This window comes from Microcaecilia unicolor, chromosome 11 (genome assembly GCF_901765095.1).
Source record: "Microcaecilia unicolor chromosome 11, aMicUni1.1, whole genome shotgun sequence".
Classification (NCBI taxonomy): Eukaryota; Metazoa; Chordata; class Amphibia; order Gymnophiona; family Siphonopidae; genus Microcaecilia; species Microcaecilia unicolor.
The window spans coordinates 45,312,093-45,338,590 of NC_044041.1; the positions used below are offsets into that span (position 1 = coordinate 45,312,093).

Here is a 26,498-nt window from a genome sequence, read left to right on the forward strand (position 1 = left end):
TGTGCATAAATTTGTAGAGTATAATTTGTTTTTATGATGCATTGCTACTGTTTAAATATTTTTTTTATTACTGCTTTTTTTGTGAACTGCTGTGAAGCTTTCGTGTAAATACGGTATATCAAATTAATAAATCAAATCAAATGTACGTTCATTAGTGCATCTTAAAAATTATACTGCACACTAAATGGCTCTAATGCATACTAATTGACAAATTGACAAGCATTAAGTTATCTAGTGCATATTATAAGGCTATAGCTTGTATTTAAAAATAGATTTCTTTTTTTTTATTTATTGCATTTGTACCCCACATTTTCCCACCTCTTTGCAGGCTCAATGTGGCTTACATTACATTGTGAATAGTGGAAATCTATAAGAAAATATACACATAGTATTGCTTAAGGATCTTGGGTAACATGATAATAGTTAAGCAGGATAGTAGAGTAACGAACTAATTTCGTGAGTCGAATTTCTTAAAGCAGTTCTGGATATTTGTGTAATGGTTTATAAATAGATTATAAAATGAATGTGTGAACAGAGCCAAAAATATCCTAAAACTGGGAAAAAATTAAAATGAAATGAAAACAAATCAAAATCTTTTAGCCTGTGCACATTCCCATTACTTAGGTTCAGTAGCTCTCACTATTAGGGTCTGTTGGTGTCTGTATAAGACCCAATGACAGTTTTAAGGCTTTAGGGGGCCCATTTACAAAGTGGCAGTAAGCCCAATGTGAGCTTACCGCACGCTATCCTAGAACTACTGCCGGCCGAACACGGACGCCGGCAGTAGTTCCAGCTCGAGCGCGTACCATTTCCGACTCGCCAGGAAACATTTTTTTGTAGCGCGGCGATAGCATGGAGGTAATCAGGCATTGCCGTGCGCTGACTGTTTACCACCAGGTTACCGTGGACACCTTTCCTATCTCCTCAGTGGCAGTAAGTGCTCCCTGCCACATGGCCATGTGATAAGAGTTATCTTACCGCATGGCCTTTTTTTTGGGAGGGGGGCATTTTACCCGCTGCAGTAAAAAGGACCCTTTTTCAGCAGCTTATTAAAAGGACCCCTTAATTTCTTTTTCAAGGGTCCCTTTTACTAGAGCTTAGTCTGCTCTAATGGACATTAGTATTTAACGCATGCTAATGTCCATTAGTGCATGCTAAATTTTAGCAAAAGGGCCCATAATTATTTTATCAAAAAGTAGGGAAAAATTAGAGGAAACATGACTATGGTCATTTCACCAGCTAAAGTCAATTCAGTAAATGGCACTCAAATAAATTGCTTGTTTGTTAACAAGCCAATTATTAGCGCTAATTAGCTCATTATTCAATTAAATTGCACACGGAATTTTTAGCACCTTTTGTAGAATTCGGGGGTTAATGTGCATCATCCTGGTGCCTAACTTTGAGTCAACACAACTCAAAAATACTTTTCTACAGGAATACAAACTCTTTTAAAACCCAAACTGTAGATAAAAATAATGGTGCTGCATTCTATTTTCTGTCTCCTGCATTATGTAATTCACTTCCTCGACACATCTGGTTGGAAAGAGTCTGTTTCTCAAGGCTTTGAAAACACACTTCTTTCAGCTAGCTATTCAGACTCTTTAACTTTTCTAGGCAATTTCAGTAAGGTCTGAAGCATAAAATGCTAGAGCCCGTCCTCATTTGAATGAATGTTATGCGAGAATAGTTGCTTCATTATGTCCCGTCTTGTATCCCTCCTGCAGCAGAGTGTTTGAATCTTTTTACCCTACAGGGTACAAATGCTTTGTAAATAAATGTGTGATTTTGTTTTATGTTGGTCCTCTGCTTACTTTTCGTAATCTGTATCTCTTATCTTATGTTCTGGTCTTTATCCTTTCTGGAGTTCTTTTATGTTGTTTGTTTTTTGTTTTAAAGTCATTTTTATATCGTTCATTGTAAGCCGATTAGACTTGCCATGCAATATTGTCGGTATAGGAAAATTATTGAACGATAAACGATATTCTGTAGAAGGGATGTGCCCTTTACAGAATAGTGCTTAGCGCTGAAAAAAGGACCTAAGTTTTGGTGCCGTTTGTTGAATTCCCTCCTATATGCCTAGTTTACATTAGTAAATGGGTCCTTTAGTGGGGGCTAAATTGATTTAACTTACACTAACCACCTTAGTTCACCAGTTAGTTCACATGAAATAAATTTAGCGTGCTCTGAAAATTAAAATAAATTTGTGAAACTTAGTTTAAAAAAAAAACACCCCAAAGTGGGAAAATATTGTGGAAAAGAAACAAAAACCTACCAAACTTTTGCCTGTGCACCCCCCCCCCCCCCCCCCATATCGTATCTGAAAAACCAATTTTTCAGTCAAAGAATAGTGAAGCTCTGGAACTCATTGCCAGAAGATGTGGTAATGGTGGTTAGGATATCTGGGTTTAAAAAAAGGTTTGGACAACTTCCTGGAGGACACGGGAAAGCCACTGCTTGCCCTGAGATTGGTAGCATGGAATGTAGCTACTAAGGTTTCTTTTAGTATAAATCTTGAAAACAAGTCATTAAGTAAGCCTGCTCCCTTATATTATTTTAGTTTATTGCTACTAAGGTTTCTGCCAGGTACTTGTGACCTGGATTGGCCACTTCTAGAAGCAGAATACTGGGCGACATGGACCATTGGTCTGACCCAGTATGGCTATTCTTATGTTCTTATGTTAATTTTAAGGGCCCTTCTATTAAAGTGTGCAGGCTTACCGCTCGCTAAAAAGGAAGTACCACAGCAGCCAGGCAGTAGTTCTCACCCCCAGCATGCCATCATATCCAGCGCTACAAAAATATATTTATTTTTTAGCATCTGTGTTTAGCCAGCAATAATTGGGCAGTGCCGCACGCTGCCCAGTTACCACTGGGTTAGCGCGGGAGCCCTTACTACCATCTCAATGGGTGGCAGTAAGGGATCCCCCCCACCCCCCAAATGGCCACACTGCAATTGTTGCACTTGCCACATGGCCACTTCTTGAAGAAAAGAAAGACCTACCTTTTACCTGCTGCGGTAAAAGGGGGCCTCGGTGTGCGTCAAAAACACGCGCTGACGCCATCGCAGGGCCCCTTTTTCCGCAGCTTGGTAAAAGAAGGGGCCGTAACTCCCAGATTCTATAAAGGTTATTTAAAGTTGTGTGTCCAAGTTTGAGCATGTATCCCAGGTGTGCACAGAAACTAACTAGTCCATTAGGTGCCAAAAATCAATTATTGGAGTTACTTGGCGCTAATTATTCTATTTTATTCAGCAATTTATAATCTGCCTAGTTTCAAGAAAAGATTCAAGGTGGTTTACAGGTTAAGAGAGCTTCTATATACCAAAGAAATGTAACAACAACCAATATGATACCGTGTTTCCCCGAAAATAAGACACTGTCTTATATTTATTTTTCCTCCCCAAAACGCGCTAGGTCTTATTTTCGGGGGGATGTCTTATTTTCTGGGAAACATCGGTCGCCCCCCCCCACCCGAGGTCGCCTGGCCCCCCCCCTCCGTCGCTCCCGGAACTAACCTGAAGCTCCTTTCACCTTCGCAAGTTCGGATTCGGAGCAGCAAGCAACAGCAGGGCAGATCTCTCCTTCCTTCCGTGCCCCGCCCTCGCCTGACTTTATGTTACGTCAGGCGAGGGTGGGACACGGAAGGAAGGAGAGGTCTGCCATGCTGCTGCTCCAATCCCAACTTGCGAAGGTGAAAGGAGCTTCAGGTTAGTTTCAGGAGTGACGGAGGGGGGCCCGGCGACCTCGGGTAGGGGGGGGCGCGACCTTGGGTGGCTCTCGGCAGCCCTGCTTAAAAAAAAAAGTTTGGTAGGTCTTACTTTTGGGGGGATGTCTTATATTTTAAATTTGCAGGAAAACCCCAGTAGGTCTTATTTTCGGGCTAGGTCCTATTTTCGGGGAAACACGTTAGTAATTATTAATCAATTATTAATCCAATCAGAAAAAATTAGGTTTATAATGCCTTTTGAAAATACTATTCCACATGGAGGGGCATAATCGAACGTCGCCGATCTATTTTGGCGGTGGTGCAACAGCTGACTGAAAACGTATTATTGAAAAAGATGGCCGGCCATCTTTTTTTTCAATAATACGGTTTAGCCCAGCCAAATGCCTTGGATTTCGCCGGGTTTGAGATCACCGGTTTTGTTTTTCAGCGATAATGGAAAAAAATGCCGGCCATCTCAAACCCGGCGAAATCCAAGGCATTTGGTCGTGGGAGGAGCCAGCATTTGTAGTGCAATGGTCCCCCTGACATGCCAGGACACCAACTGGGCACCCTAGGAGGCAGTTCTAAAAATGTTAAAAAATATATACAAATACCTCCCAGGTGCATAGCTCCCTTACCTTGGATGCTGAGCCCCCCCAAATCCCCCCAAACCCACTCCCCACAACTCTACACCATTACCATAGCCCTTATGGGTGAAGGGGGGCACCTACAAGTGCGTAGAGTGGGTTTTGGGGGGGGTTTGGAGGGCTTAACATTTACCACCACAAGTGTAACAGGTAGGGGGTGGAGGATGGACCTGGGTCTGGCTGCCTGAAGTGCACTGCACCCATTAAAGACTGCTCCAGGGACTTGCATACTGCTGTCAGGGAGCTGGGTATGACATTTGAGGCTGGCATAGAGGCTGGCAAAAAAGGTTTTTATTTTTATTTTTTTAGTGTGGGAGGGGGTTGGTGACCACTGGGGGACTACGGGGAAGTCATCCCCCATTCCCTCCAGTGGTCATCTGGCCAGTTGGGGCACCTTTTTGAGGCTTAGTCGTGAAAATAAAAGGACCAAGTAAACCCAGCGAAATACTGATGAACGCCGCTTTTTTTTTTCCATTTTCCGCAAAAGCCGGCCATCTGGTAGCCCGCCCATGTCCCGCCTTCGCTACGCCGCCGACACGCCCCCTTGAACTTTCGCATGCGAGGCGACGGGAAAGCGGCGATGCTGTCAAAAAAGCCGCTTTCAATTATACCGATTCCACCGCTTTGGAGAGATCACCAGCCATCTCCCGATTTATATCGGGAAATGGCCAGCGATCACTTTCGAAAATAAGCCTGATGGCCACTATTCCACAGATTTTAGAACCTTGAAAAGAAAGAGTGTTCCAATTATTTCATTTATTTTCATTTTCAGTATTTATATACTGCTTAGACCTAAGCAGTTTACAGTTTCATTTTACAGGTACTGGATCTGTCTCTAGTGTGCTCACAATCTAAGTAGTACATTACACTACTGTTGTACCTGGGTCAATGGAGGGTTAAGTGACTTGCCCAGGGTCACATGGAGCTGCAGAGGGAATTGAACCTGGTTCCCCAGGATTTCAACCCACTGCCAACCATCACTCATCAGCAGGAATTGAACCCAGTTCCCCAGGTTCACAAACCGCTAGATCGCTCACTTCAGCTCTATGCTCAATTCTATAATATGGGCTTGTAAATTTCAAAGTGTGCAACTCAAAAGGGGGTGTGGTCGTGGGAGGGACATGGGTGGGTCAGGGGCATTCCCAGAAATTAGGCAGCATGTTATATAATACTTGGATTTCCACACCCAACTGCCTTCAGTTGGACACAAAGATTTATACCAGGTTTCAGTAGGTGTAAGTCCTTGCACCCAACGTTGGAAATAGGAATCTGCTCTAAACACTGTTCTATAAGGGTTGCTTAGCATTAGGTGACTTTTATAGAATTGACGCTTAGCACCTGACCTTGGGTGCCATTTTTTTTTGTTTTTAATTCTTTATTTATTAAATTTTACATTTATATCTATACAACATAAATGTGATGAAATACAGAAAATAAAATACAATGGAGTAAAACATTACCCTGAATATAACACAAAAAGAATTTTTTTTTCAACATTTGTCCACAAACTTTTGGATCAAGAACTAAGAAATTCTAACATAGGAAAAAAAAAACCCCAGTTTTATAACAATAAAGAGCGGATGGGAGATAAAAGCCCCCACAGCCGATTTTTCCAGCATAATCATCATTATGGGTTCTGTTCTAGGGATAGAGCATTCCTTTCCTTTGCTTCAATGAAATCTAATAATTTCTTGGGGCTAAAGAAAAGGTAGTTTATCAAATTCAAGGTAATACAACACTTGCAAGGAAATTTCAAAATAAAAGTACCACCTAACTTTAGAACCCTAGCTTTATACATCAAAAATTCCTTTCTTTTCCTTTGAGTAGCTCGCGCCAGATCAGGGAAAACTTGAATTTTATATCCCACGAATAAATCATTTATATGCCTGAAATATGACCTTAAGATGTTATTGCGGTCAAGTTCAAGTGTGAATGTCACCAGCAATGTAGTACGTTCAGAAATAAGTTCAAGGGAAAATTCCAGGAATTCTGTCAAATTCAAATCAGTAGAAGGGGCAGCTTGAGCATTATCTTTAGGCAATGAAGATATCCCTGTGATATACTGGGTTCTCGTTATAGGAGGATATGCCTCCTCTGGAATCCCCAGTACATCCTTGAAATATTTTTTCAACATATCCAACGCATTTATTAAAAGAGACTTTGGGAAATTCAAAAATCTCAAGTTGTTCCTTCGTCCGTTATTTTCAAGGTATTGAAGTTTTCTATCCTGGATATCCCGTTCCTTGACTAAAACCTCTGTGAGATTTTGTAATTTCACAATTTGTTCTTCAGTTTTTTGAGATTTAACTTTCTGCTCCTGAATTTATTCAGACATTAAGTGATTAGACTTCTTTAAATCAGTTATTTCATTTTTAAATGAAGTACTTAGCAAAAGTAAGGTATTGTTCACACCCTGAATGGCGTCCCATAAGGCATTCATAGTTACCACTGCAGGTCTCTCTAATACTCCGGTACTCACGGTGCCGATCTCCAGGGCATTTAGTGCAGATCCTCGAACCGAGTCCTGCATCGGTATTCCTTTGCCCGGGGTAGAAGTACTCGCGGGTCCTCCTGCAACAAACACTGAAGAGCCAGGAGATTCCACGGCGTCCAAAGGCTGTAACCCCGCATGCAACAAATCGGCTCCGGGTCGTGGAGGTGCAGTGTGAGAGGGAGGGGTGAGCGTAACTCCCTCAATGCTGCACTCGGCCCTCAGCAGGGCCGAGTTAATCGAAGTGGGTGACTGTTCTCCGGGGATCCCAATCCCGAAATTATCCAAGGTCGTTTGGTGTGTGGAGGAAATTGATTGCGGGACCGCGGAGGTAGGAACCGCTATCTTTCCTTTTCTCTTCCCCATCGCTAGGTCAGAGAAACTTCTCACTCGCCAATTCGTCGGTGAGCAATTCGGGAGCTGGTGAACCCGACTTCCGCTCATGTCGCCATCTTGATCCTCGAGTCCGGGTGCCATTTTTTAAAGTTAATTTATTTATTTAGTGGGATTTATTAACCACCTTTATGAAGAGATTCACCCAAGGTGGTGTACAGCAGGTACAGATTAACATAAAACTTACAATTTTGTTAACAGTATAACAATAGTAAAATAACCAAGAAAGAACATAAATACAATAAATGAGGTAAACTTGAAAACAGTAAATTGAAACCTAATAATAGAACTACTGTGAAACAGTATCAAAAATATACACATTTAACAGCACTAGAATTCATATGATGTTAAAGATTTTCTGCAATACAGCTCACCATATAGCTGAGAGACCAAAAGCAGAGATATGATGGGAACAACATACGTGGTACAGAGTCAGTTGGGATATTTGGTAGTTAGCTAAAATCAAGGTAACTTCTTTGCATAGTTAAGCAAGAGATAATTAACTGATCTAAGTTACAGTATGTGTAGCAAGCTAGTCCAGATGCAGAATTGGTGTATAGTCAGTCACCCTATGTATTAAAGGCTTGGGAGAAGAGCCAGGCTTTCACCTGCTTCCTGAAGTAGAGGTAATCTCAAGTTATACATAGCTCCTCTGGGAATCTGGCCCTTAATGCTACAACACAAGCATTAACCCTTCATATGCTAACAAGATGATTTTGCATTCTTTTAATGCAAATTTATGCATTGAGGGTATTTTGTGTTATGGGGTGGTAACCAGCTGGGGAATGGGCAGAGAATGGGCATTGAGAGTATCCTGCAGTTAGCATCAGCATATACCGCATGCTAACCAACAAATTGTGCAGTTAACATGGAGGTACTAATGGCCAGATTCTATATACGGTGTCTAAAAAATCTGCACGGTAAACATTTTCCCTAAGCATATTCTATAAGTGATGCCTAGATTTAGGTGTGATATATAAAATATGCTTAGTTGATATCTTAGCGCTTAAAACTATGTGCGTCCATTTCCACCAACGAAAACATGGCATATAACCCTGCAAGTTGATTTACTCGCACTGGGCCATATTCTATAACAATGCGCACAAATTTTAGAATGCCCCACAAAATGCTCATTTCCCCACCCATGGTCACACCCCTTTTCAACAGCGCACTTCAGACTTTAGCCGCAGTTCATTACAGAATCTGCTTAGCGAGTTATGCGCGTAAATTCTAATTATTGCCAATTATTGCTTGTTAAATGCTGTTAAATATGCTGTTTGGCTTGTTAAGCCAATTAAGTTACGCGCGTTGTTATAGAATATGCCTGGATTTTGGTGCAGATCTGTAGGTGCGCTATATAGAATCTGACAGTAAGTGCCTCTGCGCTAATTGCAACCAGGGTACCATGCACTAATGGATATTTTAATGCAGGACCTGCAAAGGACATGCTGTGCATGCCCTGTAATGATTGCTGTATTAACTTTGCGCTTATTGTACTTTAAGTTATTGCATTAAGATGCAATAACTGCAAAATATACTGCCCTTTGATAAAAGGGCCCCTTAGATTAGTGAGCAGAAAAACACAATTTTTTTCTAATCTGAAATCATCTATATTTGTTGGCAAATCACAGCTTGCTGAGCTCTAGTGCAAATGCAAACTGCTCTTCAATGCCTATGTCTTGAGTTTTTTTATGTGCGAGTTGCCCCTTGACTTAAACTACCAATGGAGAATTCTGGTAGCAATTTCAGAGTGTTACTGCACAGGTTACTGCCTTGGAAGTGATGCAGAGTTTATTAAAAGAAGAAAAAAAAACTCTAGTCTGCCATATTTCTGCCTTTGCCACACACAAAAAAAAGAAATGGTCTTGGACCATTGGTTAATTTCAGAGTCTGTATTCATCAAGACACGATTATCAGTGCAAAAGAGGTGCCGGAAGGCCTTTCACCCACACCGAGTTTCTCCCTATTCCCAAGAACAAAAGACAACAGAAAGATTATCCCTAGCAACCACTAATGCGATGGAGATGGATAATACCCAGGATGCTTAGGGTAGTCATCTGTGCAAACTTTCATTTAGAGAAGTCATTCCTTGAAGCATTAAATTAGATTTGTGGTGCTGTAGAAAGAAATCTTGGGAACCTCAGCTCCAGTGTTATATTGTTTTCTGTCTCCCTTAAGATAAAACATGGCTGCCATTACCTCATCCACGATGGTAGAGGAATGTTAAGCTTTATCCTATAGAGACTTTTACTGAGCACTTCAACAGGATAAACTAATACGTAGGCCATCTCTGAAGTTCCATAAAATGGTATTTTCTCATTTCAGTACACCAGGGAACATCTGTACCTCTAGAACGCCAGTGAAACGCAGCGAAGCTACATGTTTTAGAGGAAGAAACTCTTTCATATGACACAGTCATAGCTCAGTAATCCCATAAATCTTCCGTGAGATTAGCTATATTGCTCTCTAAGATGATAATAGAAGTTATACGCCTAATTTTCCATGTACTTTGATATCATTTGCACTGTCCTGAAATAAAATGCCCAGAGGCTGAGGAATATTAGTATTGAACTTTCCATTTCCAGAAGAGCTGGGTTATGTATAATCAGTGCTTTTTATTTGACTCGTTGGAAAATCAATTTGGAAAGTGCCTGGTTCGCGGCTGGATTAATTATCTATTAGTTGCTTTTGGAAACTCTCCTTAATTAATCACAAGTAACCTGTCATGGCAATTGATATGCACTGGTTGGGTTACTCGTAACTTGTATTGAATTCTGACTGGTGCATGAGGAAATCCTGCTGGTCCCCTTCATTGTGTAGTGCTGATGAAGCCATGAAAAACTGTTTTGCTTGTTTGTTTTACTGATTGCATTTTTCAGTCTCTTGCACAATTAATCTGCTATCAAGTCAAAGAAAGATTTTTGGGACACAGGATAAAAACAGACAGGACCTTGTTTATCAGGGCCTGTTTCCTTTTCTGTGACTGTGCAAAATCCCACTTGTTTTTCCAGGTCCCATATGCCATATCTGAACAAAGTAAGGGCTAGAAGTCATGCAATAAAACATGTGAAGGACAATTCTAGAATCGAGGTGCTCACATTTTTACGCACATTGAAGGGGAAATTCTATATATGGAGCCTAAAAAAAATCGGTGCTGAAGTCAGTGCTGACTAAGTGTATGCTATAATCGGCGCCTATATTTAGGTGCCAATTATAGAATATGCTTGGTTGATATTTCAGCGCCTAAATCTACGTGCATCCATTTACACCAGCAAAAACGTGCCGTAAATCCCGGTGCGTAGATTTAGGTGCACTGGGCCATATATTATAACTAGGCATCTAAATTTCAGAACACCCACGAAACACTCATTTCCCCGCCCATAACCACACCCCTTGTTGCCTGCGCATGTTAGAAGTTCAGTGCACATCGTTACAGAATACGCTTAGCGTGTTGTGTGCCTAAGTTCTAATCAGTGCTTATTATTGCTTGTTAAGTGCTGATATCAGTGCTCATTAGCTTGTTAAGCTTATTAAGTTACGCGCATTGTTATTGAATCGGCGCGGATCTCTAGGCATGCTGTATAGAATCTGGGGGTATATGCAGTAGTATGGCGCCTAAGTGCTATTCTGCAAATACCCACTTAATGTACATAGAGGTCGATGCAGAAAGCAACCGCCGGCTTAGCCGCAGAGTTACCAAGGGTTGAACACTAGTTCCACACGCTGAGCAATGCGCAGAGGACTTGTGTGCAGTTGTTAACTCACACAGAAGACACAACCGCAAATTCTGTTAAAGTGTATGCTGATGAGCTACTTATGTATTCCATGCAATGCAGAGAGTACCCCGCCCACTTTTGACACACTCATAACACGAGAAATTTTCCATGAGGGTCCAGGGTAGAGTAGAAGTTTTTGTGGAGGTGATATCTTGTCAGTCTTTCACATTTAAGTGCTGGTTTTGTCTTATTAAGCCAAAGGAAGCCTATGCAAGTTTTAAAGTCAGATGGTAAGTACAAACACGTGCACCTATCTGAACAAAACTAAAAGCGAAAGCACACATCGGCGACTGTTCTTCTGCACCTAAATATGAGCCACTCAAAAATTTTCAGTTGCAAACAATTTGCTGGCTCATATGTAAGCACAGAGAAACAAGTGCCAATGTGCGCTGGCACTTTTGTTTTTGGTTGGGGCGAGCGCACAAGAAGCCGAGCTTACCCTGAAACTTTGTGCGCATGCATCCGACATACTGCCCCACAGTTTGCACAAGTTTGCTAAACATAAAGAGTGCATGCAATATGCTTCTTGCATGAGTGGTATTACATTTGCGGTAGAAGTGACGCACTCAGACATCCGCTCGCAGCTGTACTGTAAGCCTTTCTGCAACTCCCTAATAGTGTCTACTTGCAAAGGGGATGTACACAGGGTGGAACATGGGCAGCACATAGGTGGATATCTCATCGATGTTCCTGCTGCATTTTGGGCTCCTTTTACCAGTGTTTGCTTACAGCTTGCTTTACAGGACGCATCACCGGGCTACTGCAGCAGCCCAGCGGTACTTCCCACCTCTAGTTTGCCGTCATTTCCAGTAATCGGGCAGTGCCACGTACTACCCAGTTACCGCCAGGTTAACACAGGAGCCCTTACCGCCACCTCAGTGGTTGGTGGTAAGGGCTCCCCCCCCCCCTTGAACCGGCCACGCAGCAAGTGCTTTACATGCTGCATGGTCTTTTACTGCAGGAAGGTTACCAGCTGTGGTAAAAGGGGGCCTCGGCGTGCATATAAAACATGCACCGATGCCAGCACTGGCCCCCTTTTGCCGCAGCTTGGTAAAAGGGGCCCTTAAGCACATATATATGCACGCACTTACACCAGCTTTATGGCAGGCATATGTGCGAGCTCCTAAATTTTAAGGGGTCCTTTTACAAAGGTGTGGCAGGGCTTCCGCATGTACAGTGTGCACCAAATCAGCACTGCCGCCCAGCTAGAGTGTGAGCCGGGCAGTAATTCTGAATCTAGTGCGTGCTAAATCCCGTGGTAGAAAATAGTTTTCTATTTTCTACTGCAGGCTGCTTACCTGGCGGTAAACAGCAGTTGGCACACACTGCATGCTTACTGCACAGGTAGCGTATGAGATCTTACAGCTAGATCAATGGGTGGTGGTAAGGTCTCAGGCTGAAAATGGACATGTGCTGGTTTCAATTTTAGCTCGTATCCATTTTCTGGCCCCTTAATAAGAGGTCCTTATTCCTAGATGTGGTAAAAAAATAGCCCAGTGCGCGCCCAAAAGATACGCTCGCACTACCGCAGGCCACTTTTTACTGTGGCTTAGTAAAAGGACTCCTAAGTGCATTAATGGCTAATTGTGCTATTACAGAAGGTAGGCAAGAGTGGGCTTGGACTGGGCGCCCTCTGGGCACGCAAATTGCAGCTCACAAAAATTGATGAGTACTGCTGTACAGCAGTGGCGTAGCTATGTGGGGCCACAGGGGCCTGGGCCCCCCAAATTTGCTCTGTGCCCCCCTAAATTTGCTCTAGGCCCCTGGTTTGGCTGGCGGGGGTCCACAACCCCCGCCAGCTGAAGCCTTCGTCCAGCTCTGGTCTCTGGGACCGCCGCATTGCCTGCCCTTCTCTCCCCATCGCGTCCAGCATGCTCCTTTTAGTGAAACTGAGAGAGCAGGGCAGGCAATGCGGCAGAGCCAGAGACCAGCGCTGGACAAAGGCTTCGGCTGGAGGGGGTTGAGAACCCCCACCAGCCAAGATATTTGCTGTGGCGGTGCTTCAGCTGGTGGGGGTTGTGGACCCCCCGCCAGCCAAGATTTATAGCGGCGGCAGTGGATGGAGAGCAGCAGGGCGTCGAGGCGGGGGAGGCGACAAGGCAGTGGAGGGGGGCAGCCAGGCGGTGGCGGGGCGACAAAGCAGAATGTGCCCCCCCCACACCTTGGGCTCTGGCCCCCTCCCACCTCGAGGTCTGGCTACGCCCCTGCTGTACAGCATTGTCTGGTTTTGTGCAAGTGTCTGGAAAGCAATGTTACCAGAGCAGAGGAGCAATCTAGTGATTAGAGCAGGAGATCCAGGGAATCTAGGATTCAAATCCCACTGCAGCTCTTTCTGACTTTGGGCAAGTCACTTAACCCTCCATTGCCTCAGACACAAACATAGAGATCCTTTCAGTAGCTGGCAAAAAATGGCCTTAGTGCACACTTGCACGGGTTTTTCCTGCGCACCAAAGCCGTTTTTACCACAACTGTAAAATGGCTGATTTTCTATTTTGTATATTAATGGCCATACGCTAATGGCCCCCCTCCCCCGCATGGCCACGTGGTACGTGAAATCTTACCAGGTGGCCATTTCTTTTTTTCGTGTTTTTACCCATTGCGGTAAAAGGACCCCCTTTAGTGTACCTGATTATAACTTACCTTGAGCTGCTAGTAAAAAGATGTGAACTAAATCCAAATAAATAAAATATGACTGTGGGAAATCTTATTCAGCGCTTTCGGTAGTAAAGCCCTTCACCCAGTAACTCGGAGGAAGAGAACTTCCTGTTCATTATGGTTACCCGTGGGACTCCAATTGCTCTGTTCTGCATTTAGCATGCAATTCATTACCTAGACAAATACATCCCTGGTATCAAGATATTTGTCTGCCATGCACATCATTAGAGTTTCGTAGTTTAATTATGACATTAAACTCAACATTTTCCTTTTTGAAACCAGCGGGGCACTCTGCTGTGAAACGAGTGCCTCAATTACCTTAGTACTAATGAAGAAAGTCTAATTACCATTGTCTTGAGGCTAATTTTTATATATATTAGCCTCCTTCATAGGCTATCTCTTTCCCTGCCCAGAGTCAATTTGTCACTATATTAAGCCTGTTTGCACTTACAGACATGGATAATTAGTTCAAACCTTACTGAGGTGGTTAACTTAGATTAAAACTGCATTACCTGATCATTGAAATTTAACAAGAACATCGAGTGGATAGGATAATGTAATTTAAAAGTTTTGGTAGTACTGGATTTTATTAAATATAAGGCCTCAGAGTTCATAAAGTTCAGACTTACAACCATAAACCCATAATTTGCCAATTTTCATTACAGCATAAATGTGATTTATTTAATAATGATAGAATGCTAAAATAAAAATAATAAGAAGAAGCAGTATGGTTGATTTTCTTGGTCACCGGGCAGTGACATTGAATATCTGGTTATACATAGTTACATGCGATATTCAGAACTCAACCTAATTAAATTGGATAAAGATAGGACTGTGTCGTATGCAGGGGCGTAGCCAGACCTCGGCGAGAGGGGGGTCCAGAGCCCAAGGTGGGGGAGAGCACAGTTTAGCCCACCGCGACCCCCCCCCCCCCCGCTACTTTCGACCCCCGCTGCTGCCCCACCCCTGCCAATTTCGACCCCCTTCCACCGCTGCCACCGCCAGGTACCTTTGCTGGCGGTGGTGCCCAACCCTCGCCAGCTGAAGTCTTCTTCAGCGACGGTCTCTGGCGCGTTCGCTGATCTGTTTCTGTGAGTCCTGACTCCTGATGTCCCAGGAGTCAGGACTCACAGAAGCAGATCAGTGAACGTGCCAGAGACCGGCGCTGAAGAAGACTTCGGCTGGCGGGGGTTAGGGACCCCTGCCAGCAAAGGTACTTGGCGGCGGGGGAGGGTCAGCAGCGGCGGGAGGGGGTCGAAAGTGGTGGGAGGGGGGTCGAAAGTGGCAGGGGAGGGTCGGTGGTGGGGGGTTGAAAGTAGAGGGAGCCAAGGCTAAATCTGTGGGGGTCCATGCCCCCGTTGCCCCACCTAGCTTCGCCTCTGGTCGTATGCGGTCCTATGTATCCAGTTAGGCACTAAATATTGGCACGTAACTGGATAAGTCCCGACTCCATCGCCGGACTGCCCACAAAACTTAGGGGCCATTTTACTAAGCAGAGATAAAAAAGTGGCCAGTGCTATCCCCAGTGTGGGTCTCTGATGTTGCTGCATTAACCGATGGGCCCAATTCTATATATGGCGGCTAAAATTAATGCGCATTAGGAAATTACGCCTAAGCATATTCTAAGTGTTTCTATGACCCCTGAGGCAGGTGGGTTTCTCTCGCCGAAACACGGTCCCGTGTCGGATCCATACTGGCGCCATATATATTGAGCCATCACCATATAACAACTTGAAGGAAAAACATAGGGGGTAATATTCAACTGGCAACAGAACACTTTTTTTTAAACACTGACAGCTTCCACTGAAATTATGCCCACATATTCAATGCCAGACAATCTCCAGGTACCAGCATTAAACATTTGAGTATGTGCGGCTGGCCAGCAGTTAACCGGATAAATGTCGATATTCATCCCTTAACTGCCCCATCAGCCCTTAACTGCCCCAACCTCTCCCTGCCCTGGATGCAGCAGCGTAATGAGGACGGGACAGTGCGGGAGGTCCGCCCCAGTTGCATGCTGTAGGGAGGGTGCAGGGAGCAGCTACATGGCTGTCTGCTCTGTTGGTTCCCTGCTCCCTCTGATGTTACTTCCTGTTCCGGGGCAGAGGGAGCAGAGAACCGGCGGAGCCGACAGCTGCGCAGCTGCTCCCAGCACCCCAGCAATGCACCTGGGGGGGGGGTGTTTGGAGGTGATGCGCCCGGGGGGGGGGGGGGGCGACACTGCATCTGGGAGAGTCTGCAGCGGCGATCCGCCCCGGGTGGCAGCCAATCAAGGAACACCACTGCCCGGATGCCCACACCAAAGGGGCTATTCAGTGGCACTATCCATGTAAGTGCCGCTATCTATTCCCTCGGGGCCCCCTCAGTACCAGTTAACCGGGAAGAGGCTCTCTTACTTGGTTAACTGGCTTTCAATATCAATAGCGGAGAAAAGGGGGTGGGGGACACAAAACTTCCACAATAAGTCAAGGGAAACAAGAAGAGTGCATGTAATACGTTTCAAGAAAAATCAGTCAAAAAATGAAATCCAGGCTTCTAAGAAACACTTTATTCTTCAATGGTTGTTCAAATAGATGTACAATCTTGACCCGCCACAGGCTCATGTGGTAGGTCAAAATTGTACATCTATTTGAACAGCCATTGAAGAATAAAGTGTTTCTTAGAAGCCTGGATTTCATTTTTTGTCTTATTTTTCTTTGAATATCAACCCCATAGTAATTTAAATTCTACTGGGGCAGCTACAGGTAACCAACACACAAATTTTAACAGTAGGGTCACCTCATCAAATTTAGACTAATCTTTGCTGCTGAATGTTGGATTAGTCTTCCCAAAGGGCATCACTTTGCACTTGTCCACATTAAGAGGCTACTATCAAGACATGTTGTTTTACCACTAAGAGATGTTCCGACCAATTTTCAGTGCAATTTAAGTGGGCAGGAGAGACTCCAGCCTGCTTAAATCGTCTGGGGCCACCCACTGCCAATATTCAGTGGCTCTTAACTGAATAGTGCTGCTGAAAATTGGCTTTAGCCTAACCCAAAAAAATATGGTCAGGTCAGGGGATGGCACAGAGGGCAGTATTGGGGAGGAGCCGGCGGTTATGAGGGTGCCACCAATATTCAGGGCCACAACCTGCATAGCTAACCTAAAAGCTGTCCTAACTTGACCAGTGTAACTATACAAGTCCTGCCACTGAATATTGGTCAGGTCCTGCATAACTTTTGTTTTTTTTAATCCCACCCAAGCCTTCCAAAGCAGCTCACCTCCTTCCCTTTACCCTTCCCCATTCCACATCAGTAAGCACCCCCTCCCCACCCAAGAACATCCCCCCAAACACCACCCCCCGGGTCTAGATAGGCCTCCCCTGCATCTACCTGTATCCCTGGTGGTCCAGTGGGGGAGTTGGGAACAGGAGTAAAGTTCACTCCTGCCCCTTGTGGCTGCCTTCAGAAAATGGCTACCATGAGCTCTCATGGCTGCTCACAAGATGTTCTGAGTGGGGGAGGGTGGTGCTTATTGTTGCGGGAAGGGGGAAGGTAAGGAGTCAGGGTGATTTGAGGGGCTTGAGAAGGAAATTTTTTTTTAAGTTATGTGGGTCCTGGCTGATATTCAGCTGGGACCCCTATAGCTGTCTTAGGCAGGCCCCATATTGGCCAAGACCCACATAAGCTCTGGCGGCCAGCACAGCACCATTTAGCCCCGGATATTCAGTGCCAGGGGCCACACATGGCCCGACACTGAATATTTGGGGCTAATTTAGCCAGCCAGTGTCAGCCCACTGAATATCTACCCTGTAGTTATCAAGATTGGCTACCATTGAGCTTTCTTGGGAAAATGCGGGGTAGAAATGTCATAACAAATAAAAACATTAAGTTAAGACATGTTATTTTACCACTAACTTGTACTATTTCAGCTCAAGTCCAATTAGATGCAATGTGATCTAGTTACTAATAACTGGGGTTAATGGTAAAATAACACATCTTAACAGTAGCTCATGTTGATAACTTCCCCCTTAATATCATCTGCCATTTAGATGCCCAGTCTTCCAGTCTCAAAAAGTCTCCCTACAATTTCTCACAATCTACATGTGATGTAACAACTTTGAGGGGAAGTTATCAAGGTTGGTAAAAGGCAGCTTGGTGGTCCGGTGCTCCAGGACTGCATTTTAAAAGGACTGGTAGGTACCCTTTAGTGAAAGTAGTGGACAGAGTACCTTCAAAGTGAAAGCCTCACACCCATAGTTCTAGTCCAACCATGCGCCTTCCCAACCCAATGCCCGCGTTGGTCGTGTTCCCCACACCCAGAACTTCCCCTCCCCTAAGGCAGAAATCCCCCCCCCCCAGCAGTGGCGTAGCTACAGGTGGGCCTGGGTGGGCTGTGGCCCATCCAATTTGTACTCTGGCCCACCCAAAATTGTGGCACTCCGTGGCCGGTGAGAATCCCAAGCTCCACCAGCTAAAGATTTCCTTCTCCTCAGGCAGCTAGTGCTCAGTGTTGCCATATAAAAAAAAAAATTCCCACCCAAAACAGCTCAAAACCCGCCCAAAAACCGCACACACCCCACCCCCGATGTCATCACTCCCGCCCCTTCCGTCATCACCCCCACCCCCGCCGTCATCAACCCCGCCCCTTCTGTCATCACCCCCGCCCCCGCCGTCATCAGCCCTACCCCTTCCGTCATCACCCCCGCCGTCATCGCCCCGCCCAATACGTCACCAAACCCCGCCTCTGTTGCCATTAGCCCCACCCCCGCCGGCCGAAAAACCGCCCAAAACCCACGCGGAAAAAAAAACCAAGCCCAAAAAACCGCAACCCGCCGCAGGCAAGAGTTTCCCACTGCGGGTTGCGGAAAACCGCCCAATTGGGCGGGAAAACCGCCCATCTGGCAACCCTGCTAGTGCTCTTCCAAATGGGAGCTGGCACCACACACCAGCCCCTCTACACATGCTCAGTTTTCACCAGGCGGAAGCACTAAGCAAGTATGGACTACTGTCAGCGGCGTCAGCTCAAGTCAAGTGCTGCCATCTGCTGTTTGGAAGAGCACTGGCTGCGAGGAGGAGGAAATCTTCAGCTAGTGCAGTTTGGGGATCCCCATCAGCTCAGGTATTTAATATTTTGCGTTTGAAGGTAGGGGGAGAGGCAGAATGCGGAGCGGAGAGCAGAGTGTGAGGTGGGGGAGGATGAGGGGCTGAATTCTGTGTTCATCCATTTTGGGCTCAGGCCCGCCCAAAATTGGCTGTCTGGCTACACCCCTGCCCCCCAGCCCCCCAAGCCTAAGTTAATTGAAATCCCTGGGGTCTAGTGGTCCATGTAAGAGTGAATTCCAGTCCCTTTTGCCCTGCCTGTGCCTTCCATCAAGATGGCACTGGCAACCCCTAGTGGTAGTACTGTGAGAATACTGCTAGGGGTCACCAGTGCCATTTTTGGGAGAAGGTGCTGGCAGAGTAAAAGTGATTCTTATGTTCTTTCGTTCTTCCTATGGCAATCAAGATTCAGGATTTAAGAACTCAATAAAAATACTGCCAAATTAATTTTTTTTTACTTCTAAGATAATGAAGTTAAGTGTGCCCCTGTGTACAAAATAATTAGTTACATATTTATGCTTTCTTCTATGCATTAACGAGATCTTGTGCATCAGTGATTGATGCAAATTACTATTATACTACAATATGTCACACAGTAGTCTGTGACTAATTATATTACATTGCGCTAGCCTAAAACCTTTGCTTACATATTGAACAACAGCTAGTGGTTGTGTTTCACCTGATCAGCCATGTGGTAACACAGTTTGATTCCCATAAAGGCAGTTTTGGATCTATCACTCTTTGCCTGTCATTTATGTAGCCATTATACTGCATAGCAACTTTCAGTTCTTAGTCCAAAAAGAACAGCTAATAATAGAAAAAGCCAAAAGGGTCTGTTCTTATACAAAATAGATGTGATTTTTTAAATTAAAAATATTCCCAGTCGATATTTAAAACTATTTAACCGACCAGGAACAGCTCCTGGCCAGTTAAATAGCCTAAAGCCAGTTTAGCGCTAATATTCAGCACGAGATAGCCGGCATAGGCGGTCGGTGGCCCAACTGTTTGGGGAGGCTAAAGGGGGCGGGGTTAGGTGTGGGGCCAGGGGTGGAGCTTAAATCCATAATTGTCTGATAACACACAGAAAAAATAAATAAATAAAAATAAAAGTCACAATTAATACCTTTTATTAAATTTAGATATTAGATATGTATCATATGTCAAAGAATAAAGTGGTTGCTCAAAGCATATACTAACCACAATCGCTCAACTGCAAAACACTATGCACAACTTTGTGCAAAAACACAATCAGAACCTTACTGTACCATAAATATTACACTGGGCAGAACCTAATACACCAATATGCCACCCATACGGAAAATGCAGACCGTCAACAATATGAAACAAGGGATCATAATATCACAATTCTCATGTAGAGCCACAAAACATCCTAATTTATGTTTAATGTGGGATAAAATGCCATACATAAGTAAATAAATATAAACATTTAATGTTGAGCACCTGATTCTCAAAGTGGACATATTCCAAACACTATAATGAAAATAAAATTATCTTTTCTACCTTTGTTGTCTGGTGACTTTGTTTTTCTGATCATGCTGGCCCAGTATCCAATTCTGCTGCTATCTGTCCTCTTAACTCCGTTTCCAGGGCTTACTTTCCATTTATTTCTTTACTTTCTGCCTTTCTTCTTCATTTCTTGTCCTACATCCGTAAGTAAAAGCTGGGTCCTCCGCAGACTTGACTGCTCAGTGGATCCAGCTTCTGCCTATTTTCTTCATCCATGTGCAGTTTTTCTCTCTTCCTTTTCCCTCATCTCATCTCCTTCCTCACTCTTTCCTCCCCTCCATCCATGTCCAGCATTTCTTCTCTCTCCCTTCCCTCTCCTCCATCAATGTCCAACAACTCTCCTCTCCCCTGCCCCCCTCCAGCCATCCACACCCACCCAGCCATTCTCTTTGCTCCCCTGCCCCCCCTCCAGCCATCCATACCCACCCATTGATTCTCTCCTCTCCCCTGCCCCCCCTCCAGCCATTCACACCCACCCACCCATTGATTCTTTCCTCTCCTCTCTGTTCCTGGGCAGATTTTCTAACAGGAGCTGCTCATCCAATCAGAGAGCTCTATTGAATGCAGATTAACATACAGACACTCTAATGGGAATTTTTAGTCAAAACCACTAGCTAAACCCTTCGTTTTTGAATCAAATTTCACATTTTTGATCAGAGCCATGCCCTAACATTAAGGCTGTAAACATTTCCAACAATTTTTACCCATAAATATGCAAACGAGAACTCCCAAAAATGGACTAATTTGCATATGGCTTGAGCAAATTTGAGTAGATAGCATACCAATCCCACTTACTAGCACCTAAATTCTGCAATTAGATTTAATGCAAATACTTTTAAAACTTATTTTTAGCACTTTTAAAATTTCAGGGGTCAGTGCAAGTCTCTTTGGTATGAAGTGCTCATGTGCAGGAATTCAGCCTAGTTAAATATCTCCATGGCAACCCAGGACACGTCCAGCCAACCCCCCCTGCTCTGCTCTCCCAGCAGATAATCAAATTACAACTGGTTGCAAAAGGCTAGAGATGGCTTTCATTGCAGCCTGCTGCTATTTAAACCCCCCAGAGCAGCGGGACTGGCCTGAGAACTACTACTACTACTATTTAGCATTTCTATAGAAACAGCTGATCCATCCTGCTGTGGCTGGGGAGGCCCCCAAGCCTCTTATACCGGGCGCCTATGATAGCCGGCTATCTCAGCTGTATATTAGCTCTTTCAGCGGCTAGCCCAATTACCAGGTATATTGCGTGACATAGTACTACTACTACTACTTATCATTTCTATAGCGCTACTAGACGTACACAGCGCTGTACACTTGAACATGAAGAGACAGTCCCTGCTTGACAGACCTTACAATAATATTAGGACAGACAAACAGGACAAACAAGAGATAAGGGAATATTAAGGTGAGGATGATAAAATAAGGGTCGTGAACAAGTGAATAAGGGTTAGGAATTAAAAGCAGCATCAAAAAGGTGGGCTTTTAGCTTAGATTTGAAGACGGCCAGAGATGGAGCTTGACGTACCGGCTCAGGAAGTCTATTCCAGGCATATGGTGCAGCAAGATAAAAGGAACGGAGTCTGGAGTTAGCGGTGGAGGAGAAGGGTGCAGATAAGAGAGATTTACCCAGTGAATGGAGTTTTCCTGAGGTGAATGTAGGGAGAGATGAGAGTGGAGAGGTACTGAGGAGCTGCAGAGTGAATGCACTTATAGGTCAATAAGAGGAGTTTGAACTGTATGCGGAAACGGATAGGAAGCCAATGAAGTGACTTGAGGAGAGAGCTAATATGAGCATAACGACCCTGACGGAATATTAGTCGTGCAGCAGAATTTTGAACAGATTGAAGAGGAGAGAGATGGCTAAGTGGGAGACCTGTGAGAAGCAAGTTGCAGTAGTCTAAGCGAGAGGTGATAAGAGCGTGGATGCATGCAGTGTTTTATACAGTGTTCCTTCTGAAGTGTATGGGAGTCTTCTGCCTATGTTCTTACCAGTGGGGGTGGTGGTATTTTATTTTATTTTTTATTTATTTTTATTACATTTGTACCCCGCGCTTTGGCAGGCTCAATGCGGCTTACATGGGGCAATTTTAATATGGTGTTTTTAATTAGGAGAGATAGGTAGGAACTGAAGCACCAACATCTCCTCTCCCCCCAGCAGTGGATGCCCACACAGCTTAGAGAGAATGCTGATCTGTTAGGATGAGCTTCCAGAAAGAATGACGTGAAGCATGATTAGGAAGAGGCTGAATAAAGCCACATAAGGGCCATGTGACTCTCATTTTATTCTCTGGAGCTATTAGCCTTTCACAGTCTTTCATTTGTAGCCTAAGTTCTGAAGACTGAAAAGAGTTGACAGTAGAATTATACAGTTTTTAATTGGTCATCACTGTTCACATGAAACTTTGATCTTCAAAATGTTAATAATATATTACAGTTTAAAAGAAAGTGGTGATAGATACTATTTCCAGTTGAGTACTTGTGAAGAAAGTTACTTCTTGTTCCCTTGCCAGCTTGTTGAAAAATGTCTATAATTATGGTAATAACTCCACATAATATGCTGCAAGATTAAACAGCGATTTAATTGATCTTTTTAATCCATTTTTACTCCCCTCATTTTGTCGATATTGAGTATGCTTGTAGACACTTGTCCCTTTTTGGGTCTCTTGATGAAGTGTCTCTGTGGGTTAGATATATTTTACCTCTGACTGAGGTGCCAGCTGCCACCAAGAAACAGATGAGACTCAAGCAGACCCACTTAAATAATGCAGGGAGAGGATTAATTATTCCTGATGCTGGGACTTACCATGATGAATCTGATTTTTTTTACCATTTTGTCAGCTGAAGGTATAAATGCAGGTAAATAAAGGTGTTAACGTTGAAGAGAAATGACCATCTGTACACCATGAGACCTGTAACAAAGCATCCTTTACATTAGAAAACATCCAAGTCATGATCATTGATGGAGACTCACGTTTCTGTTTTATACTGGGGGCAGTTTCCCATTTGAAAGTTCGCTGAAGGAAGCATTGATCACTGTTTGGACTCTATAGATTTTTCATGAATGTTACATTTGAGTGTTTTTTGGAATCCAGAGTACAAAGACCTAGTTAGTATCTTCTGACTTTATTATTATTTCTGTGGGCTATATAGATATGTTCTATGGCTGGAATCTGGGATCTGCCCTTGGCAGTATGAGCAGCAATAACATAGTAACATAGTAGATGACGGCAGAAAAAGACCTGCACGGTCCATCCAGTCTGCCCAACAAGATAACTCATATGTGCTACTTTTTGTGTATACCCTACTTTGATTTGTACCTGTGCTCTTCAGGGCACAGACCGTATAAGTCTGCCCAGCACTATCCCCGCCTCCCAACCACCGGCTCTGGCACAGACTGTATAAGTCTGCCGAGCACTATCCCCACCTCCCAACCACCAGCCCCGCCTCCCACCACCAGCTCTGGCACAGACCGCATAAGTCTGCCCAGCACTATCCCTGCCTCCCACCACCGGCTCTGGCACAGACCGTATAAGTCTGCCCAGCACTATCCCTGCCTCCCAACCACCAGTCCCGCCTCCCACCACCGGTTCTGGCACAGACCGTATAAGTCTGCCCAGCACTATCCCCGCCTCCCAACCACCAGCCCCGCCTCCCGATCTCGACTAAGCTCCTGAGGATCCATTCCTTCTGCACAGGATTCCTTTATGCTTATCCCACGCATGTTTGAATTCCATTACCGTTTATTTGTTTATTTTATTTATTTATTAGGATTTATTTACTGCCTTTTTGAAGGAATTCACTCAAGGCAGTGTACAGTAAGAATATATCAAACATGAGCAATAGACACAGTAGTAAAAATATTCAAATAACAATACAAAGTATGGCATAGTATACTACTTACAATGTCAACACAATAAGTAATAGAACATTTTATTTTATAGTAAAGCAAAGATGGAACATATAGATAGGTAAGAAAGTAAGAAGAGTTAGAACGTAAGGTGACTGATTTAAAGAAAATTGTACATGAGGTCAGAAAGATGGTAAAACATTACCTCAGCTAGGGAAGGAGTGGATAATCAGTATGTCATGAAATTAATGTTATACATAAACACTTAAACATATTTAAGTGCATCATGAGTGTGATTAACCTGAAGAAGAAGAATATACTGCAAGCCAATAGAGCAAATTATTCTAATATTATATTAAATCAAAATAAAATACTAAATTAAATAGACAAGCAGCAGCTTCGAGTTTGAAAGTATAAATAGAATCCAGACGCAAGATATTATCACCCCACAAGATGTTTTCTTGTAATAAGTTTAACAATATGAATAAATAAATAAATAAATAAAAAGATATTATCACCCCATCTTGACTTGCTGAGTCCATGCACAGAGAAGCTTGGAGACAGCACAATTGTGGTAAGTGACTCATCTTTGCTAGATACAGACCAAACTGGGCTTGGTTTCATTTTACCATCATGTGCTAAGTCAAGTGGATGAGAGTCATTAGAGAAGTGAATTTCAAACCAGGGAAGCTAAGGTTCAAAGCCTACTTTTGCCACTGACACTTTATGATGGGCATAATCGAACGGGGGCGCCCATCTCTAAGGACGGCGCCACGAAGGGGCGTCCATCTTTTGTTTTGATAATACGGTTGGGGACGGCCAAATCTTGACATTTAGGTCGACCTTAGAGATGGCCGCCGTTAGAGATGGCCGACCTTGGTTTTCGCCGATAATGGAAACCAAAGACATCCATCTCAATAATGGCCAAATCCAAGCCCTTTGGTCATGGGAGGAGTCAGCATTTGTAGTGCACTGGTCCCCCTCACATGCCAGGACACCACCCGGGCACCCTAGGGGGCACTGCAGTGCACTTCACAAATTGCTCCCAGGTGCATAGCTCCCTTACCTTGGGTGCTGAGACCCCCAACCCCCCCCCCCCCCCACAGGTCCGCCTGCCTGAAGTACACTGCACCCACTACAACTGCTCCAGGGACCTGTATACTGCTGCGATTGACCTGCGTATGGCATTTGAGGCTGGCAAAAAAAGTATTTCTAACCTGTTTTTTATGGTGGGAGGGGGTTAGTGACCACTGGGGGAGTAAGGGGAGGTCATCCCCGATTCCCTCTGGTGGTCATCTGTTCAGTTCGGGCACCTTTTTGAGGCTTGATCGCAAGAAAAAAATGGGCCAAGTAAAGTCGGCCAAGTGCTCGTCAGGGACGCCCTTCTTTTTTCCATTATCGACCGAGGACGCCCATCTCCTAATCACGCCCCAGCCCCGCCTTTGCTACCCTGCCGACACCCCCCCCCCCCCCCCCCCGTGAACTTTGGTTGTCCCCGTGTCGGAAAGCTGTCGAGGGTGTCAAAAAATTGGCTTTCGATTATGCCGATTTGGGCGGCGTTGTGAGAAGGATGCCCATCTCCCGATTTGTGTCGGAAGATGGGCGCCCTTCTCTTTCGAAAATAAGCTGGTTTGTGACCTTGGACAAATCACTTCACCCTAACTCATGTAGTTGTATATGTAGCTCACCTTGAGATCAGATATGAAAATGGTGAGTAATCTAGGGCTTGGGAAATTCTTGATGCTGTATTTTGAGAGTTGTCGGGGTTGGGTGAGGGTTAGATGGCTGTCTTGACAACATGGTTGTATATTTTATGTATGTTTTTTTGTAACTTGCCCTGGGACATGAGTAGAGATGGAATAAAAATCTAGTTGGCCAATATTCAGGCTGTATTTTTTTTAATGCCTACTTGTACTAACGAGTCACTGCTGAGGTCCTAATATAACATTAAATGAGTCTGCTACATTTTGAGAGTCATTACTATATCAAAATTTAGATGCCCAACTACTAGCAGTTAGGTGCTCAAATGCAGGTATTGTATAACATCGCACCTAAATTCTGAAAATGCCCCTGACTTGCCCATGCCCCTCCCATGGTTACAGCCCCTTTAGAGTTGCACACTGTGAAATGTAGGTGCACATGTTATAGAATAGGCTGCAGGGCACATGCTATTCTGTTCTATATAGATACTTCTATACTACTTATAACCCTAACTTCAAACCGGTTTATAGTCAAGAAGATATCCTATTTGCACATGAATTACAGTATCAACAAAAAGTTTACAATAAAATCAGAATAAATATGTTATTAAAGCTTTACGAAAAGAGAGATAATTTGCTATAGTCCGTAGAGAAACTGGGATTGAATTTCAGA

The 26,498-nt window shown here is 44.1% G+C and overlaps 1 protein-coding gene across 1 annotated transcript in view; it reads left to right on the forward strand.

Annotated features, from left to right (window-relative positions):
• TMEM132C (transmembrane protein 132C) overlaps nt 1–26,498 on the forward strand; it is a 503,591-nt gene that overhangs the window by 372,978 nt on the left and 104,115 nt on the right.